Genomic DNA, 19146 nt, shown 5'->3' with positions numbered 1-19146 from the left:
CCCTCGCGGACATGGGGAGAACACACCAACTCCTCACAAACAGTCACCCAGAGCGGGAATCGAACCCACAACCCACAGGTCCCTGGAGCTGTGTGACCTGCTGCACCACCATGCCGCTAAAATAAAACATTATCCACTGCTCAAGGAGGTGTAAACTTTCTAATTTGAAGCCACATGTGTAACTGACAATATTTTGGGGTGTATCTAGAATTGAGCTCAGAAGATACATTCAATACAGTCTAACCAATGTTAATGTTCAAATCTAATACACTACATACAACCCTGTCACTGTTTCCTTGATTTAGAACAGACAGATCAAATCAAAACTGTCTTTAAAGAGCCCAAATGCAGATAGGTGATTAACAGTACAAGGAATCCAGAGGACAGTGTAAGAACTAAAACACATGGATGCTGAGAAGTAATTTGCATATCCACATCCAGTTGGACCACAGTGCTCACATTAATATATTAATCTCCCTCAGTGCACCAGACCTCAAAAACTACAAACACTAGACTAAGGAGCAATTAACAGCATCAAAGCTCCATTCAAGACAGGGAGATGACATAATGTATGGAACCTGAGGGTAATTTTAATGAGTGTAATTTATGTTTTTATATCCAAACCTGACACTGAGCCACTTGTCCCAAACTCCTTGGGTCTAGGTTTGCTCCCAGCTGCTCAGTTTGGAACAGAGCACACAATCATACAGAAAAAAGCCTCAGATAATCCACAGACCAATAAAATAATAATAAAGAAATGTACTTTGTGGTGTATCTCAAATTTGTCTGGCATTCTTCTGTACTTTTGGTTTGGAACAGATGACCTGACTTAAACCAGCTTAGAACTGGCCAAATGCAGGAAAGTGCTTATCAGTAACAAAAATATAGAGCATGGTGTAGGAAGTAAAATGCAGAAATTTTGGGAAGTCATTTGCATATCCACATATGATTGGGCCACAATATAATATATTCATCTAAAGCCAGCTTGAAACTGGCCAAATGCAGGAAAGTGTTCATCAGTACAAAGAGTGTAGAGCGTTGGTGTATGAACTAAAACACAGGGATCCTGGGAAATAATTTCCCTTTGAGGGGTTTTAAAGTGTTTCTGGTAGCACAGTGGTAAAGTTCTATGCTGTTGTATTAAAGGTTGCTGGTTCAAACCCAGCTCAATGCAACTTGCTCATGACCATGCTGTTATTTTTCCTTTGGAAAAAGGATAATAAAACAAACTAATTAAATAAAATGAACTAAAACATTACAAAATAAACATAACAGCTCTGAGCTTTTTCCTCACTACTATCTATAAATATATAAATAATAGTGTGCCAGTTGTATTGGGTTTGAACCAGTGACCTTTAGTATGATGGAGTAACTCTTTACCACTGCACTATCAGAGACTCTTAATAATCCCACCATGTCTCCTAGGTCTTCCTAATTTTACTAAAGACTCTGTGTCTCCTATTATACCTCTACACCTACAATATTTTCACCATGTCAGCTAGGTGTTCCTCAATGTTTATATCTATGTCAAGGGCAGTTTTGTGTTTTCTTTCCCTTGTCATTTGAAGGAGTGCAACTTGTGTTTTCAAGTCCAAATCTGACACTGAGCTATTTGGTCTTGACTTCTAGGCTCTGGTTTTGCTCACACCTCTGCCAGTTGATCTAAAGCACAGGGATGCTGGGAAGTAATTTGCTAAACAGTGTCTAATTTGACCACAGTGCTCATAATACCATCTAAATCAGTGCACCAGAATGCATTTTTTACAGCATATAAACCATTGCCCTAAAACTGAAACTAAAATCCCCAAAACATTCTTAGATCTGTACATTGAATCTGATATACACTGTATGGACTGAGTCACAAGGATGCTGGGAAATAATTTGCATATCCACAGCTGGCCTAAATCACAACAGAGTATTCACCCTCAACCAGATTGTAAGGATGTTAGAGGAGGGTTGTTCAAATGTACAACTTGTGTTTTCAAGTCCAAAACTAACACTAACAGTGGTAAAGCATAACTCTATTGTACTAAAGGTTGCTGGTTCAAACCCAGCTCAATACAACTTGCTCATGAACACACTGGTATTTTTGATGTTTCTTTTAAAAAATTATAATAAAACAAACTAATTAAATAAAATGAACTAAAAACATTACAGCATCTCTGAGCTTTATTCTCACTGCTGTCTATTTATAAGTATATATACACACCAGTGTGCTCATGAACAAGCTGTGTTTGAACCAGCAACCTTTAGCATGATGGAGTAATTCTTTACCACTGCACTATCAGAGCCACTTCACAACCTCTCAAAGTTTCTTTTTTGTCTTTGAGGCCAGATGTGGACAAATTATTTCCCAAATGCAGGAATGCTGGGAAGTCATTTGCATATCCACATATGATTGGGCTACAGGATAATATAGTCGTCTTTCCTTTCTTCACCCTCATTGAGATTAGTAGTGAGATAGATATGAGGTCTATGAAGCCGTGCCTAGGATCAGGAGGGGGAGGGCTGGTGGTAGAAGCATGTTAATTTTGTTGAGCAGTCTGATTTCAGGTGTTTAGCTGTTATCTGCCGTCAATTCATAACCCATTGGAGTTCCAATGTAGTAGAAGCCTGGTATCTTCCTGAAAGTATTCCATGATGCAGGAGATGTTCTGCAATCTGTAAGGAAGCTATCAACTGCATTGGACCTCCAGCCAAAACTGTATGGGAGGTGACGTATTGCACGGGACCTACCTTCCCGGGTTTTGGTTCAGTCACCTGGCAACGGGTGGCTGGGGCAGGGTTTCCAGTTCTCTCTGGGCTCTAGGATGTAATGCTTTGATTACTCCTGAGATCTTAGAGTCTGTTTTTTTGGCTATGGTCCCTACCAGAGCAGGCCCCTCATGCTAAGTTACCTGGGACACACAATGGTGTTAACAGGGGCTTGGGCAAGGTGACCAGAGAATTTCAGGAGACTGAGAGGCAGCGATCTGTTCAAGGCTGGCCCTGTTTTTTGGAGCTCTGGACACCAGTCCTTGTTCTACACCTTTCAGTGGGAGGAGCAAACTCGGATAGGCCCCAAGATGAGGCCATTTCTCAGGCCTTGTCTGAATGACTTGGGCAACCTAGCGGTGTTAACAGAGTCATTTGGTCAGGGGGTAAGTATCCAGCCCCCCTGGGTCCACTAGGACAGCACGCAGGGACGGTGGTCTGGGGCAAACAGACCTTAAATGGGTGCCCAGTCTTCTATCGGTGAATAGCACCAAGATGCACAACAGCACATCCTGCATTACAAATTCCAATGAACGCTACATGTTTATTGTGCAAGTTTTATTGGGGTTTACCTTAGCTCTTTTGAAGGCTTATGTCTTCAACTGTGTTGGACCCTTAGGCATTCAATTTATGTAGGCCTTCGCTTGACCTCTAACCCTATCCCAAGCCTTTATCCTTCCCTCAGCTGACACATCTCCTTGGGCCTACACAATACTTTTTAGGCCTTCAGGTAACTAACCCTTCACATTCCCCTCGGGCCTACACCCTTCCCCGTCAGCTAAACGCTTTCCCTTGGGCCTACACCCTTCGCCCTCAGCTAAACACTGTCCCTTGAGCCTACACCCTTCCCCCTCAGCTAAACACTTTCTCTCAAGTCTTCAGCTCCTAGCACTTCCCCTTGAGCCTACACTCTCCTCTCAGCAAAACACTTTCCCTTGGGACTACACCCTTCCCCCTCAGCTAAACACTGTCCCTTGGGCCTACACCCTTCCCCTCAGCTAAACACTTTCCCTTGGGCCTACACCTTTACCCCTCAGCTAAATACTTTCCCTTGGGCCTACAACTTTACCCCTCAGCTAAACACTTTCCCTTGGGCCTACAACTTTACCCCTCAGCTAAACACTTTCCCTTGGGCCTACACCTTTACCCCTCAGCTAAACACTTTCCCTTGGGACTACACCCTCCCCCTCAGCTAAACGCTTTCCCTTGGGCCTACACCCGTTTCCCTCAGCTAAATGCTTTCCCTTGGGCCTAAACCCATCCCTCTCAGCTAAATGCTTTCCCTTGGGCCTACACCTTCCCCCTCAGCTAAACGCTTTCCCTTGGGCCTACACCCTTCCCCGTCAGCTAAACGCTTTCCCTTGGGCCTACACCCTTCCCCGTCAGCTAAACGCTGTCCCTTGGGCCTACACCCTTCCCCGTCAGCTAAACGCTTTCCCTTGGGCCTACACCCTTCCCCGTCAGCTAAACGCTTTCCCTTGGGCCTACACCCTTCCCCGTCAGCTAAACGCTTTCCCTTGGGCCTACACCCTTCCCCGTCAGCTAAACGCTGTCCCTTGGGCCTACACCCTTCCCCGTCAGCTAAACGCTGTCCCTTGGGCCTACACCCTTCCCCGTCAGCTAAACGCTGTCCCTTGGGCCTACACCCTTCCCCGTCAGCTAAACGCTGTCCCTTGGGCCTACACCCTTCCCCCTCAGCTAAACACTGTCCCTTGGGCCTACACCCTTCCCCCTCAGCTAAACACTTTCCCTTGGGCCTATACCTTTACCCCTCAGCTAAACACTTTCCCTTGGGCCTACACTTTTACCCCTCAGCTAAACACTTTCCCTTGGGCCTACACCTTTACCCCTCAGCTAAACACTTTCCCTTGGGACTACACCCTCCCCCTCAGCTAAACGCTTTCCCTTGGACCTACACCCGTTGCCCTCAGCTAAATGCTTTCCCTTGGGCCTAAACCCATCCCTCTCAGCTAAATGCTTTCCCTTGGGCCTACACCTTCCCCCTCAGCTAAATGCTTTCCCTTGGGCCTACACCTTCCCCCTCAGCTAAACACTTTCTCTTGGGACTATGCCCTTCCCCCCCTTCAGCTAAACACTGTCTCTTGGGACTACGCCCCCCCCCCCTCAGCTAAACACTTTGTCTTGGGACTACGCCCTTCGCTCTGAGCTAAATGCTTTCCCTTGGGCCTACACCCTTCCCCTCAGCTACACACTTTCCCTCGTCTTCAGCTCACTAGTACTTTGCATTTTCCCTTGGGCCTACACTCCAACCCCCCTCAGCTAAACACTTTCTTTTGAGCCTACACCCTTCCCCCCTCAGCTAAACATTTTCCATTGAGCCTACGCCCTTCCCCCCTCAGCTAAACACTTTCCCTTGAGCCTACACCCTTCCCCCTCAGCTAAACACTTTCCTTTGAGCCTACACCCTTCCCCCTTGAGGCTAAACACTTTCCCTTGAGCCTACACCCTTCCCCCTTAAGGCAAAACACTTTCCCTTGAGCCTACACCCTTCCCCCTCAGCTAAACACTTTCCCTTGGACCTACACCCTTCTCCCTCAGCTAAACACTTTCCCTTGGGACTACGCCCTCCCCCTTGAGGCTAAACACTTTCCCTTGGGACTACGCCCTCCCCCTTGAGACTAAAAACTTTCCCTTGGGACTACACCCTTCCCCCACCCTCAGCAAAACACTTTCCCTTGGGACTACACACTCCCCCCCTCAGCTAAAAGTTGTCCCTTGGGCCTACACTCTCCCCTCAGCTAAACACTTTCCCTCATGTCTTCAGCTCGCTAGCACTTTGCCCTTCCTCTTTGGCCAACACCCTTCACCCTCAGCTCAACGCTGTCCCTTGGGCCTACACTTTTCCCCCTCAGCTAAAGGCTGTCCCTCATGTCTTTAAGCTCACTAGCACTTTGCCCTTCCTCTTGGGCCTATACCCTCCCATCAGCTAAACACATTCCCTTGAGCCTACACCCTCCTCTCAGCTAAACATTGTCCCTTGGGCCTATACCCTCCCCTCAGCTAAACGCTGTCCCTCATGTCTTCAAGCTCACTAGCACTTCGCCCTTCCTCTTGGGCCTACACCCTCCCCTCAGCTAAACTGTCCCTTGGGCCTACACCCTTAACCTCAGCTCAATGCTTTCCCTTGAGACTACACCCTTCCCCTCAGCTAAACACATTCCCTTGGACATACACCCTTCCCCCTCAGCTAAACACACTTTCCCTCATGTCTTTAGCTCACTTGCACTGTCCCTTGGGCCTACAACCTTCCCCGTCAGCTAAACACTTTCCCCCTCAGCTAAACACACTTTCCCTCGTGTCTTTAGCTCACTGGCACTGTCCCTTGGGCCTACACCCTTCCCCTCTGCTAAACGCTGTCCCTCGGGCCTATGCCCTTCCCCTTCAGCTAAACACTTTCCCTAAGGTTTCAGCTCTCTAGCACTCCGCCCTTCCCCTTGGGCCTACACCCTCCCGCTTAGACCTTCAGGTAACTAACCCTTCACCCTTCCCTTAAGCTAACACTTCCACTTAGACCTTCAGCTTAGTAGCCCTTCACCCTTCTGCTTAGGCTTTTATTTCACTAAAACTTCACCCTCCCCCTTGAGCATTCAGGTCACTAGCACTTCACCCTTCCCTTTAGGCCTACACCTTCCCCTCAGCTAACCCTTCCCTCCCCTCAGATAAACACTTCACCTTAGGCCTTCAGCTTACTAGCCTTCTACCTCCCTTCAAACTTTAGCTCAGTAGCTTTTAACCATTCCTATAAAGTCTTTGCCCAGTTATTAGGGTTAAGTGTAAGCCCAGGGGCTTAGGGTTAGGGTTTGCGGTTAAAACGAGTAGTGGCATGCTAATTTTTGGAGGCTTATTGGCATGCGTAAATGCTGCATCCCTATGGCTGTTTATTTGCATTGACCGATTCCTATTGGGTGTCTATTTTCTTGAATAACTCTTGATCAAAATGTCCGATCTGCTTAAATTTGGTATCCCTGAACTCGTCACTGCATGCTCTAAACAACAATAGTATTGTCATGGTCTTGTCATGTTTGTTTAAATTTTTGTAATTTTTTTAAAGAATGCAGTGCTGCTTTCCAAGTATGGATTGGTAATATAATGGGTTTCTATGGTGCGTTTAAGGTAGAACTATGCAATTCCACCTTAAGAGGTTAGTGTGTTAGGGGCAATATGATTGGGTCCTGAGGACTGATGGGTAATACAATGGGTTTATTGTTGTTGTCATATAGCATTCTGAAGTTGAATTAAAAAAAAAAAAGTTTAACTTCGTACTTGTTTTATTAGAAATGGACATGAGTAAAGGGATGTTTTCATAAGCAATAAAGATTTTTTTTTTTTTTTTTTTAATCGGATCAAAGTTTTTCAGGGTTACAGACAGATTATCTCTTCGTAAAATGCTCTAAGTCAGCTGAGATCATTCTGAAAATTTTGATATAAAACATGTGGGTGATGTAATACAAGTACTTTAAAGGCAAATTTCAGAAAATTGCTAACATTTCCTTAGACTACAAAGGGTTAACTTTGATCGGTTCATTATTTTACGAGTGGTCAGAATGGAGTCAGGTATACTCATTTGAAATCTGGTGTCTGTAGCATTAAAATGAAGAAGAGTACTTAGATACTTAAAAAAAAAAACAGGCCTTTACCTGACCCTTTTGTATTAAGCTTTGCTCCCTTAACCCTTTTTCCCTAACCCTTTTGTATTGAGCTTTGCTCCCTTAACCCTCTTTCCCTAACCCCTTTGCATTGAGCTTCGCTCCCTTGACCCATTGGCCCTAGCCCTTTTGAATTGAGTTTTGCTCCCTTGGCCCTTTAGGCCTAACCCTTTTGTATTGAGTTTTGCTCCCTTGACCCTTTGGCCCTAGCCCTTTTTGTATTGAGTTTTGCTCCCTTGACCCTTTGGCCCTAGCCCTTTTTGTATTGCCCCCTAGTGTTTGCCTTTGTTTTTTCGCTCTCGTTCTTTTGCCCTCTAGTGTTCGCCTTTGTTTTTTCGCTCTCGTTCTATTGCCCTCCAGTGTTCGTTCTTGTTCTTTTGCCCTCTAGTGTTCGCCTTTGTTTTTTCACTCTCGTTCTTTTGCCCTCTAGTGTTCGCTCTCATTCTTTCGACCTCTAGTGTTCGCCTTTGTTTTATCACTCTCGTTCTTTTGCCCTCTAGTGTTCGCTCTCGTTCTTTTGCCCTCTAGTGTTCGCTCTCGTTCTTTTGCCCTCTAGTTTTTGCCTTTGTTTATTCACTCTCTTTCTTTTGCCCTCTATTGTTCGCTCTCATTCTTTTGCCCTCTAGTGTTTGCCTTTGTTTTTTCACTCACGTTCTTTTGCCCTCTAGTGTTCACTCTAGTTCTTTCGCCCTCTAGTGTTTGCCTTTGTTTTTTCACTCTCGTTCTTTTGCCCTCTAGTGTTCGCTCTCATTCTTTTGCCCTCTAGTGTTTGCCTTTGTTTTTTCGCTCTCGTTCTTTTGCCCTCTAGTGTTCGCTCTCGTTCTTTCGCCCTCTAGTGTTTGCCTTTGTTTTTTCACTCTCGTTCTTTTGCCCTCTAGTGTTCGCTCTCGTTCTTTTGCCCTCTAGTGTTCGCTCTCGTTGTTTCGCCCTCTAGGGTTCGCTCTCGTTGTTTCGCCCTCTAGTGTTCGCCTTTGTTTTTTCGCTCTCGTTCTTTTACCCTCTAGTGTTTGCCTTTGTTTTTTCGCTCTCGTTCTTTTGCTCTCTAGTGTTCGCTCTCATTCTTTTGCCCCCTAGTGTTCGCTCTCGTTGTTTCGCCCTCTAGTGTTTGCCTTTGTTTTTTCACTCTCTTTCTTTTGCCCACTAGTGTTCGCTCTCGTTCTTTTGCCCCCTAGTGTTCGCTCTCGTTCTTTCGCCCTCTAGTGTTCGCTCTCGTTCTTTCGCCCTCTAGTGTTTGCCTTTGTTTTTTCACTCTCGTTCTTTTGCCCTCTAGTGTTCGCTCTCGTTCTTTTGCCCTCTAGTGTTCGCTCTCGTTGTTTCGCCCTCTAGGGTTCGCTCTCGTTGTTTCGCCCTCTAGTGTTCGCCTTTGTTTTTTCGCTCTCGTTCTTTTACCCTCTAGTGTTTGCCTTTGTTTTTTCGCTCTCGTTCTTTTGCTCTCTAGTGTTCGCTCTCATTCTTTTGCCCCCTAGTGTTCGCTCTCGTTGTTTCGCCCTCTAGTGTTTGCCTTTGTTTTTTCGCTCTCGTTCTTTTGCCCTCTAGTGTTCGCCTTTGTTTTTTCGCTCTCGTTCTTTTGCCCTCTAGTGTTCGCTCTCGTTGTTTCGCCCTCTAGTGTTCGCCTTTGTTTTTTCGCCCTCTAGTGTTTGCCTTTGTTTTTTCGCTCTCGTTCTTTTGCCCTCTAGTGTTCGCTCTTGTTCTTTTGCCCTCTAGTGTTCGCCTTTGTTTTATCACTCTCGTTCTTTTGCCCTCTAGTGTTCGCTCTCGTTCTTTTGCCCTCTAGTGTTCGCTCTCGTTCTTTTGCCCTCTAGTTTTTGCCTTTGTTTATTCACTCTCTTTCTTTTGCCCTCTAGTGTTCGCTCTCATTCTTTTGCCCTCTAGTGTTTGCCTTTGTTTTTTCACTCTCGTTCTTTTGCCCTCTAGTGTTCGCTCTAGTTCTTTCGCCCTCTAGTGTTTGCCTTTGTTTTTTCACTCTCGTTCTTTTGCCCTCTAGTGTTCGCCCTCATTCTTTTGCCCTCTAGTGTTTGCCTTTGTTTTTTCGCTCTCGTTCTTTTGCCCTCTAGTGTTCGCTCTCGTTCTTTTGCCCTCTAGTGTTTGCCTTTGTTTTTTCACTCTCTTTCTTTTGCCCACTAGTGTTCGCTCTCGTTCTTTCTCCCTCTAGTGTTTGCCTTTGTTTTTTCACTCTCGTTCTTTTGCCCTCTAGTGTTCGCTCTCATTCTTTTGCCCTCTAGTGTTTGCCCTCTAGTGTTCGCTCTCGTTCTTTTGCCCTCTAGTGTTCGCTCTCGTTGTTTCGCCCTCTAGGGTTCGCTCTCGTTGTTTCGCCCTCTAGTGTTCGCCTTTGTTTTTTCGCTCTCGTTCTTTTACCCTCTAGTGTTTGCCTTTGTTTTTTCGCTCTCGTTCTTTTGCTCTCTAGTGTTCGCTCTCATTCTTTTGCCCCCTAGTGTTCGCTCTCGTTGTTTCGCCCTCTAGTGTTTGCCTTTGTTTTTTCGCTCTCGTTCTTTTGCCCTCTAGTGTTCGCCTTTGTTTTTTCGCTCTCGTTCTTTTGCCCTCTAGTGTTCGCTCTCGTTGTTTCGCCCTCTAGTGTTCGCCTTTGTTTTTTCGCCCTCTAGTGTTTGCCTTTGTTTTTTCGCTCTCGTTCTTTTGCCCTCTAGTGTTCGCTCTTGTTCTTTTGCCCTCTAGTGTTTGCCTTTGTTTTTTCACTCTCTTTCCTTTGCCCTCTAGTGTTCGCTCTTGTTCTTTCGCCCTCTAGTGTTTGCCTTTGTTTTTTCATTCTCGTTCTTTTGCCCTCTAGTGTTCGCTCTCATTCTTTTGCCCTCTAGTGTTCGCCTTTGTTTTTTTCGTTCTCATTCTTTTTCCCTCTAGTGTTCGCTCTCGTTGTTTCGCCCTCTAGTGTTCGCCTTTGTTTTTTCGCTCTCGTTCTTTTACCCTCTAGTGTTTGCCTTTGTTTTTTCGCTTTCGTTCTTTTGCCCTCTAGTGTTCGCTCTCGTTGTTTCGCCCTCTAGTGTTTGCCTTTGTTTTTTCACTCTCGTTCTTTTGCCCTCTAGTGTTCGCTCTCGTTGTTTCGCCCTCTAGTGTTCGCCTTTGTTTTTTCGCTCTCGTTCTTTTACCCTCTAGTGTTTGCCTTTGTTTTTTCGCTTTCGTTCTTTTGCCCTCTAGTGTTCGCTCTCATTCTTTTGCCCTCTAGTGTTTGCCTTTGTTTTTTCACTCTCGTTCTTTTGCCCTCTAGTGTTCGCTCTCGTTGTTTCGCCCTCTAGTGTTCGCCTTTGTTTTTTCGCCCTCTAGTGTTTGCCTTTGTTTTTTCGCTCTCGTTCTTTTGCCCTCTAGTGTTCGCTCTTGTTCTTTTGCCCTCTAGTGTTTGCCTTTGTTTTTTCACTCTCTTTCCTTTGCCCTCTAGTGTTCGCTCTTGTTCTTTCGCCCTCTAGTGTTTGCCTTTGTTTTTTCACTCTCGTTCTTTTGCCCTCTAGTGTTCGCTCTCATTCTTTTGCCCTCTAGTGTTCGCCTTTGTTTTTTTCGCTCTCATTCTTTTTCCCTCTAGTGTTCGCTCTCGTTGTTTCGCCCTCTAGTGTTCGCCTTTGTTTTTTCGCTCTCGTTCTTTTACCCTCTAGTGTTTGCCTTTGTTTTTTCGCTTTCGTTCTTTTGCCCTCTAGTGTTCGCTCTCGTTGTTTCGCCCTCTAGGGTTTGCTCTCGTTGTTTCGCCCTCTAGTGTTCGCCTTTGTTTTTTCGCTCTCGTTCTTTTGCCCCCTAGTGTTCGCTCTCGTTGTTTCACCCTCTAGTGTTCGCCTTTGTTTTTTCGCTCTCGTTCTTTTACCTTCTAGTGTTTGCCTTTGTTTTTTCGCTCTCATTCTTTTGCCCTCTAGTGTTCGCTCTCGTTGTTTTGCCCTCTAGTGTTCGCCTTTGTTTTTTCGCTCTCGTTCTTTTGCCCCTAGTGTTTGCCTTTGTTTATTCGCTCTCGTTCTTTCGCCTTCTAGTGTTCGCTCTCGTTCTTTCACCCTCTAGTGTTCGCCTTTGTTTTTTCACTCTCGTTTTTTTTGTCCTCTAGTGTTTGCTCTCATTCTTTCGCCCTCTAGTGTTCGCCTTTGTTTTTTCGCTCTCATTCTTTTGCCCTCTAGTGTTCGCCTTTGTTTTTTTGCTCTTGTTTTTTTGCCCTCTAGTGTTTGCCTTTGTTTTTTGCCCTCTAGTGTTTGCCTTTGTTTTTTCACTCTCGTTCTTTTGCTCTCTAGTGTTTGCTCTCGTTGTTTTGCCCCCTAGTGTTTGCTCTCGTTGTTTTGCCCCCTAGTGTTCGCTCTCGTTCTTTTGCCCTCTAGTGTTCACTCTCGTTCTTTTGCCCTCTAGTGTTCGATTTTGTTCTTTTGCCCTCTAGTGTTCACCTTTGTTTTTTCACTCCGCTCTTTTGCTCTCTAGTGTTCGCTCTCGTTCTTTTGCCATCTAAGGTTCGCCTTTGTTTTTTTCGTTCTTGTTGTTTTACCCTCTAGTGTTCGCTTTGTTCTTTTGCCCTCTAGTGTTCACCTTTGTTTTTTAGCTCTTGTTCTTTTGCCCTCTAGTGTTTGCTTTTGTTCTTTTGCCCTCTAGTGTTCACCATTGATTTTTCATTCACGTTCTTTTGCCCTCTAGTGTTCGCTCTCGTTCCTTTGCCCTCTAGTGTTCGACTTTGTTTTTTTCTGTCTCGTTCCTTTGCCCTCTAGTGTTTGCTGAATAAAGTGTATAACTGTAAATTTCAAGATGGGATTCCTACTTCCAGTGAAGCTAGGTAAACACATGTGTAGAAGGGTAAGATCAGAAAAGCCTAGTCAGTCCAATATATCCTACACTGCATCTGTATTTTGCTTTATTGGACGTATAACAAACTCATAAATTGAATTCCAATATATTCAACAACAATAAACCTATTGAGAGAAAATCCCAGTTTCATTAGTCCTCATATCTCAGCTATGGGATGATATAGGCTGAAAATAATCACACCCCTGTGTAAGTCTGGACCTGCTTAATCAACATCGTGAGTTTGGAAGAAATCTGAGACGGTCAAAAATTTAGTCTAAAAAAACACGTACCCCTTAGTGTGTTTTTGGGTGAAATATGTGACCTCCTCAGAGTTTTTTCAAACCCACACCATGTGTCAGGGAGGTCCTGACGAAAACAGTGGTGTGGTAATTGTTACCCTACCACATCCCAAAGCTGAGATATAGGGACATGTTGTGCTGCATAAAGTGTATAACTGTAAATTTCATGATGGGATTCCTACTTCCAGTGAAGCTAGGTAAACACATGAGTAGAAGGGTGCGATCAGAAAAGCCTAGTCAGTCCAATATATCCTACATTGCATCTGTATTTTGCTTTATTGGATGTAAAACAAGCTCATAAATTTAATTCCAATACATTAAACATCAATAAACCTATAGAAAGAAAACCCCAGTTACGTTAATCCTCATATCTCAGCTTTAGGATGAGATAGCCTGAAAATAATCACACCCCTGTGTAAATCAGGACCTGCTCAATCAACATCGTGAGTTTGGAAGAAATCTGAGACGGTCAAAAATTTAGTCTAAAAAAAACACGTACCCCTTAGTGTGTTTTTGGGTGAAATATGTGACCTCCTCTGATCTTCTTTAAACCCACACCGTGTGTCAAGGAGGTCCTGACGAAGACAGTGGTGTGGTAATTGTTGCCATACCACATCCCAAAGCTGAGATAGAGGGACATGTTGTGCTGCATAAAATGTATAACTGTAAATTTCATGATGGGATTCCTACTTCCAGTGAAGCTAGGTAAACACATGAGTAGAAGGGTGCGATCAGAAAAGCCTAGTCAGTCCAATATATCCTACATTGCATATGTATTTTGCTTTATTGGACGTATAACAAGCTCATAAATTTAATTCCAATATAATCAACACCAATAAACCTATTGAGCGAAAAATCCCAGTTAGGTTAATCCTCATATCTCAGCTTTGGGATGAGATAGGCTGAAAATAATCTCACCCTTGTGTAAGTCAGGACCTGCTCAATCAACATCGTGAGTTTGGAAGAAATCTGAGACGGTCAAAAATTTAGTCTAAAAAAACACGTACCCCTTAGTGTGTTTTTGGGTGAAATATGTGACCTCCTCTGATCTTCTTTAAACCCACACCGTATGTCAGGGAGGTCCTTACGAAGACAGTGTTGTGGTAATTTTTGCCCTACCACATCCCAAAGCTGAGATATAGGGACATGTTGTGCTGCATAAAATGTATAACTGTAAATTTCATGATGGGATTCCTACTTCCAGTGAGGCTAGGTAAACACATGAGTAGAAGGGTGCGATCAGAAAAGCCTAGTCAGTCCAATATATCCAACATTGCATCTGTATTTTGCTTTATTGGACGTATAACAAACTCATAAATTTAATTCCAATACATTAAACATAAAAAAACCTATAGAAAGAAAACCCCAGTTGCATTAATCCTCATATCTCAGCTTTAGGATGAGATAGGCTGAAAATAATCACACCCCTGTGTAAATCAGGACCTGCTCAATCAACGTCGTGAGTTTGGAAGAAATCTGAGACGGTCAAAAATTTAGTCTAAAAAAACACAAAGGGGTAACCCTTAGTGTTTTTTTGGGTGAAATATGTGACCTCCTCATATCTTCTTTAAACCCACACCATGTGTCAGGGAGGTCCTGACGAAGACAGTGGTGTGGTAATTGTTGCCCTACCACATCCCAAAGCTGAGATATAGGGACATGTTGTGCTGCATAAAATGTATAACTGTAAATTTCATGATGGGATTCCTACTTCCAGTGAAGCTAGGTAAACACATGAGTAGAAGGGTGCGATCAGAAAAGCCTAGTTAGTCCCATATATCCTACATTGCATCTGTATTTTGCTTTATTGGACGTATAACAAACTCATAAATTTAATTCCAATATAGTCAACACCAATAAACCTATAGAAAGAAAACCCCAGTTACGTTAATCCTCATATCTCAGCTTTGGGATGAGATAGGCTGAAAATAATCACACCCCTGTGTAAGTCAGGACCTGCTCAATCAACATCGTGAGTTTGGAAGAAATCTGAGACGGTCAAAAATTTAGTCTGAAAAAACACAAAGGGGTACCCCTTAGTGTTTATTTGGGTTGTTACGCTGCGCTGTGTATGTGTGTGTTTTCTCTCTCTCTCACTATCTCTATAAATGTATAGGTTCTGCAATCTGTTCCAGTCCATGTTTGTTCACCCGTCTAGAGTTCATTCCATGTTCCAGTTCGTGTATTTGTTCCTCGTCCTGAGTCCGGTCCACCATCCAGTCCATGTGTTGTCTGTCACCATTTCCGTCTACGTCATCCCGGCGGGAATCATAAATACGTCTCTGTGTACACTGTTAGAAAGCTTTGTTTTGTGCCGTGATTTGTATTGTGTATATTGAATTCTGTTTGCCTGGTTTTGACTTTGATCCATTCCTATTTCAACTACGAGTTTGTTTTTGCCCTTTTGAATACTGATGCTAGATCTATCTTTTGTAAATTTTGTGTATATATTTCACCAGAGTAGGGTTGGCTGCCGTTTGTTTTGGGAGTGGGTTTTGTGTGTGTTTTTGTGGATAGACAGGGAGGAAGGTAAGGTGTTGTCTTTTGTTTCCTTTTGTTTTCACTTAGGTAAGTTAGAGCTGTTTGTGGGTCAGTTAGGAGGGGTGTTTGTTTGTTGTTTTTGTCGGCTAAAGGCCATCCTGAAGTTCACTGGTGTTTGGTTTCATTGTACATATCACATTTACAATATATATTCTATACATTATTCATTCTGTGTTTCCGTTTGTGTCCTTTTTGTTTCACCATTTACATCTGTTACATTTATTCCCTTCATATATATTAACTTCAACCCATTCCTCACTCTGTTACGGCTCAACCCTAGACTGGGTCGTAACAGAATTTGGGGGCTCGTCCTATTTTCATTTTCTGGTTGTTTTTTGTTGTTTTTTCTGGCTGGTGGTTTTCTTTTTTGTGGGGGGGTGAAGATGGCTAGTTTTGATTTGTCCGCGTTTGCTCTTTGCCCCACTTTGGAGGTGTTTGATACATGTCGTGTTGTCGATCTGCTTTTGATAGCGGATTTGTTTTCTGTTAGAGTCCCTCGCTCTGCTCCAAAACCGGAGATTAAGGAGGCCTTGGAGGCCCAGTTGGTTAGCAGGGGAATTTTGCCTGAGAGGAAGGGTTCTCCGGGTGTTGCTTTGAGTCCAGCTCGGAGTACGGACGCGGCGGAGGCCGTGGACGACTCTGAGTTTCTGCCGCGCATAGATCCCGGTGTTTCCCTCTCTCCTGTGTTAGATCCGCGCTTGGCCATTCAACTTAAAGAGCTAGAGCTGGAAATAAAGATTCAGAAGCGTGAGGCAGAGTTACTCCGGTTTAAGGCAGTGCAAGTTGAAGCTGAGAAGGAGCTTGCATTAAAACAAATGAGTCTGGGGGATTATAAGCCTGTCCCTCTCCCTCGCAGTGCGGCCTCTCCCACGGCGCACTCTCCTGCTCCTGACAGCGTTCAGGCACCGGCCACGCCACCGGTTCCCAAGCCCCGCTCTCCAGCTCGCTCATCGGCCGTAAGTACAGCGCGGGATTTTGATGTGAGTCGGCAGATCGGTCTGGTTCCTGCTTTTAGGGAAAACGAGGTGGACGCTTATTTTCCGATTTTTGAGCGGATCGCTACCACTCTTAGTTGGCCTAAAGGCTTGTGGTCTCTGCTGCTTCAGTGTAAGTTAGTGGGCAAGGCTCAGGAGGTTTGTTCGTCTCTGTCGCTGGAGCAGAGCTTGGATTATGACGTCGTGAAAAGTACAATTCTTCGGGCATATGAGTTAGTTCCAGAAGCCTATCGGCAGAATTTTAGACGTCTTACAAAAACCCCCAGCCAGACGTATGTGGAATTTGCCAGAGAAAAGTCTCTGTTGTTTGATCGATGGTATGCGGCTAGTAATGTCACGACATTCGAGCAGCTTAAGGAGTTGGTTCTCCTGGAAGATTTTAAAAACAATCTTCCTGATAAAATAGTGGTATACATCAATGAACAAAAAGTCACTAATTTGTCTGTTGCAGCTACTTTGTCTGATGAATTCGTTCTGACACATAAAACAAACTTTGTCCCGAGTTCTCAGCGTGACATGTCTCGCCGCACCCCCACTTCACAACCTGCCGTTAGTTCTGTTCAGTCTAATGTCTCTGAAAATAGAGAATGTTTCTATTGCCATGCTGTTGGTCATTTAATTGCTGCTTGTCCCGTTTAAAAACGTAAAGAAGCCCGCACTTTAGCCCCAAAGAAAGTTAACGCTGTTAGTTCGTTACATAAGACCCCTGATACTGACTGCTCGTCTGATCAGCCCTCGGTAGAAGCACTGTTTAAACCGTTTACATTTTCTGGATTTGTTTCTTTTGGTGATACGGGAGATAAAAAGTCTATTCAGATTTTAAGAGACACTGGTGCTGCACAGTCTCTTATTTTAGACAGCGTTTTACCTTTTTCTGGCTCCAGTTATTGTGGTAGTGACGTTTTAATTCAAGGGATTGAGTTAGGAGTTGTCCGTGTGCCGCTCCATAAAGTTTATTTGGTAACGCCTGAGTTTTCAGGTGTCGTTAAAGTTGCAGTTCGTTCACAACTTCCAGTAAATGGAGTATCGTTTATTTTAGGTAATGACCTGGCTGGTGATAAATTGTTTACACTACCTGAGGTGGTTTCTGAACCCCTCTCTGTTGTAGAGAACTCATCTATTTTTCCATCCTGTGTTCTCACTCGGGCTCAAAAGAGAAAGTTTGCGGATGTAGTAGGGTTATCAGACTCATTTTTAAGTAAAGATGACCCATTCTGTGATGCTTCTGTTCCAACTAGTGGTGATAAAGGGACAGATATTTGTAACATTAATTACACCGATACGCGAATTACTCGTACGGAGCTTGCTGCTGCTCAGAAGTCAGATCCCACAATAAAACGCTGTTTTGATTCTGCACTTGATATTTGTCCTGATAAACCCTTTAGTCCCTATTATGTTGACAATGATGTCTTAATGAAAAAATGGTCTCCCCGTTCTTCCTCGGATGGTTGTGCTGATGTGTGTCAAATAGTTGTTCCCCAGCCCTTTAGATCTCAAGTTTTGTCCCTAGCTCATGACCATCCCTGTTCTGGACATCTCGGCATTCGTAAAACGTATCAGCGTGTTCTTAGGTATTTCTTTTGGCCCACAGTAAAATCAGATGTTACCCGATTCTGTCGCACCTGCCATACATGTCAGCTCGTGGGGAAACCTAACCAGATTATTCAGCCTGCTCCACTTCACCCCATACAGATAACATGTGAACCATTCGAACGTCTGCTGATTGACTGTGTGGGCCCTTTGCCAAAATCTCGCTCAGGGAACAGTTATTTACTTACATTAATGTGTGCTGCTACTAAATTTCCAGAGGCTGTTCCCATTCGATCTTTACATTCAAAAGTTATTGTTAAGGCTTTGATTAAGTTTTGTACTACATTTGGTTTACCTAAGGTAATACAGTCTGACCAGGGTTCCAATTTTATGTCTCGACTATTTTCTCAGGTAATGAAAGAGCTTAACATTAAACATCAGGTGTCTAGTGCATATCACCCAGAGTCACAGGGCGCACTTGAACGTTTCCACCAAACACTTAAAACAATTTACGGACTTTCTGTCTTGAGGTTGGTAAGGATTGGGATGAGGGGGTTCCACTCCTTTTATATGCAATTAGAGACGCTGTGCAGGAGTCAACTGGGTTTAGTCCTGCTGAGCTAGTGTTTGGCCATGTGATAAGAGGTCCATTAAAGGCCTTGCAAGAGCAGTGGTTGTCTCCCAGTTCGCATACACATGCCAAGCCTGTCCTAGAGTATGTTCGTTCCCTTAGAAAGCGCATGGGGTTAGCTCATGATGTTGCCAGACGTGCTTTAGAGTCCTCCCAAAATAAAATGAAAGAGCGCTATGACAGAGATGCAGTGCACCGTTCTTTTCAGGTGGGTGACCAGGTTTTAGTTTTGCTGCCTGTGGTAGGCTCCTCCCTACACACTCGTTTTGCTGGTCCCTATGAAGTGAAAGAAAAATTAAGTGACACAAATTATGTAATTATGACTCCGGATAGAAAAAGGAAAACTCGTGTTTGCCACATTAACCTTTTAAAGCCTTACCTCTCTCGTGCCCCTCATCTGTCTTCTTCCTCCGTAGTTGCCTCTGTGGCAAATGTGTCTCCCACTGAGTATTCTCCTGAATCTGATGAACTACACATAGGCCGCTATAGTCTCCCATGTGCCCGTTTGCCCAATTCAGAAGCACTTCTACACTTAGATAATAAAATAGCTCACTTACCTTCTGATATCCAGGCAGATCTTAAGACCATTATTTACAAATATCCTTCTTTGTTTTCCGATGTTCCCTCATGTACCTCTGTAATTGAACATGACATTGATGTTGGCGGTCATGGTCCCATTAAACAACACCCCTATCGTGTGAATCCAGCTAAGCGTGCTATCTTAAAACAAGAAACACAGTATCTGTTTAAAAATGGTCTTGCCATACCCAGCTCTAGCCCTTGGTCCTCCCCTTGTTTGTTGGTACCTAAGCCAGATGGTACTTACCGTTTCTGTACTGACTTCAGAAAGGTTAATGCAGTCACTAAGCCTGATTCTTTTCCTCTGCCCCGCATGGAGGATTGTGTTGATCAGGTTGGTTCTGCAAAGTTTGTAACAAAACTTGATTTACTAAAAGGTTATTGGCAAGTGCCACTTACCT

At 44.2% G+C, this 19146-nt stretch overlaps 1 long non-coding RNA gene across 1 annotated transcript; it reads right to left on the bottom strand.

Moving 5' to 3' along the window:
* Positions 1-18075: 18075 nt before the first annotated feature.
* LOC136699036 (uncharacterized) lies at positions 18076-18769 on the bottom strand. The gene is made up of 3 exons (XR_010803586.1): positions 18724-18769; positions 18546-18635; positions 18076-18442 (listed from the first exon to the last, which is right to left on the bottom strand). It is a non-coding gene; the product is annotated as an uncharacterized lncRNA (long non-coding RNA).
* Positions 18770-19146: the final 377 nt, after the last annotated feature.

The sequence above is a fragment of the Hoplias malabaricus genome, chromosome 6 (assembly GCF_029633855.1).
Source record: "Hoplias malabaricus isolate fHopMal1 chromosome 6, fHopMal1.hap1, whole genome shotgun sequence".
NCBI lineage: Eukaryota > Metazoa > Chordata > Actinopteri > Characiformes > Erythrinidae > Hoplias > Hoplias malabaricus.
Note: the sequence above shows the minus strand (reverse complement) of the source record. Positions and strands in the feature narration are given on the sequence as shown.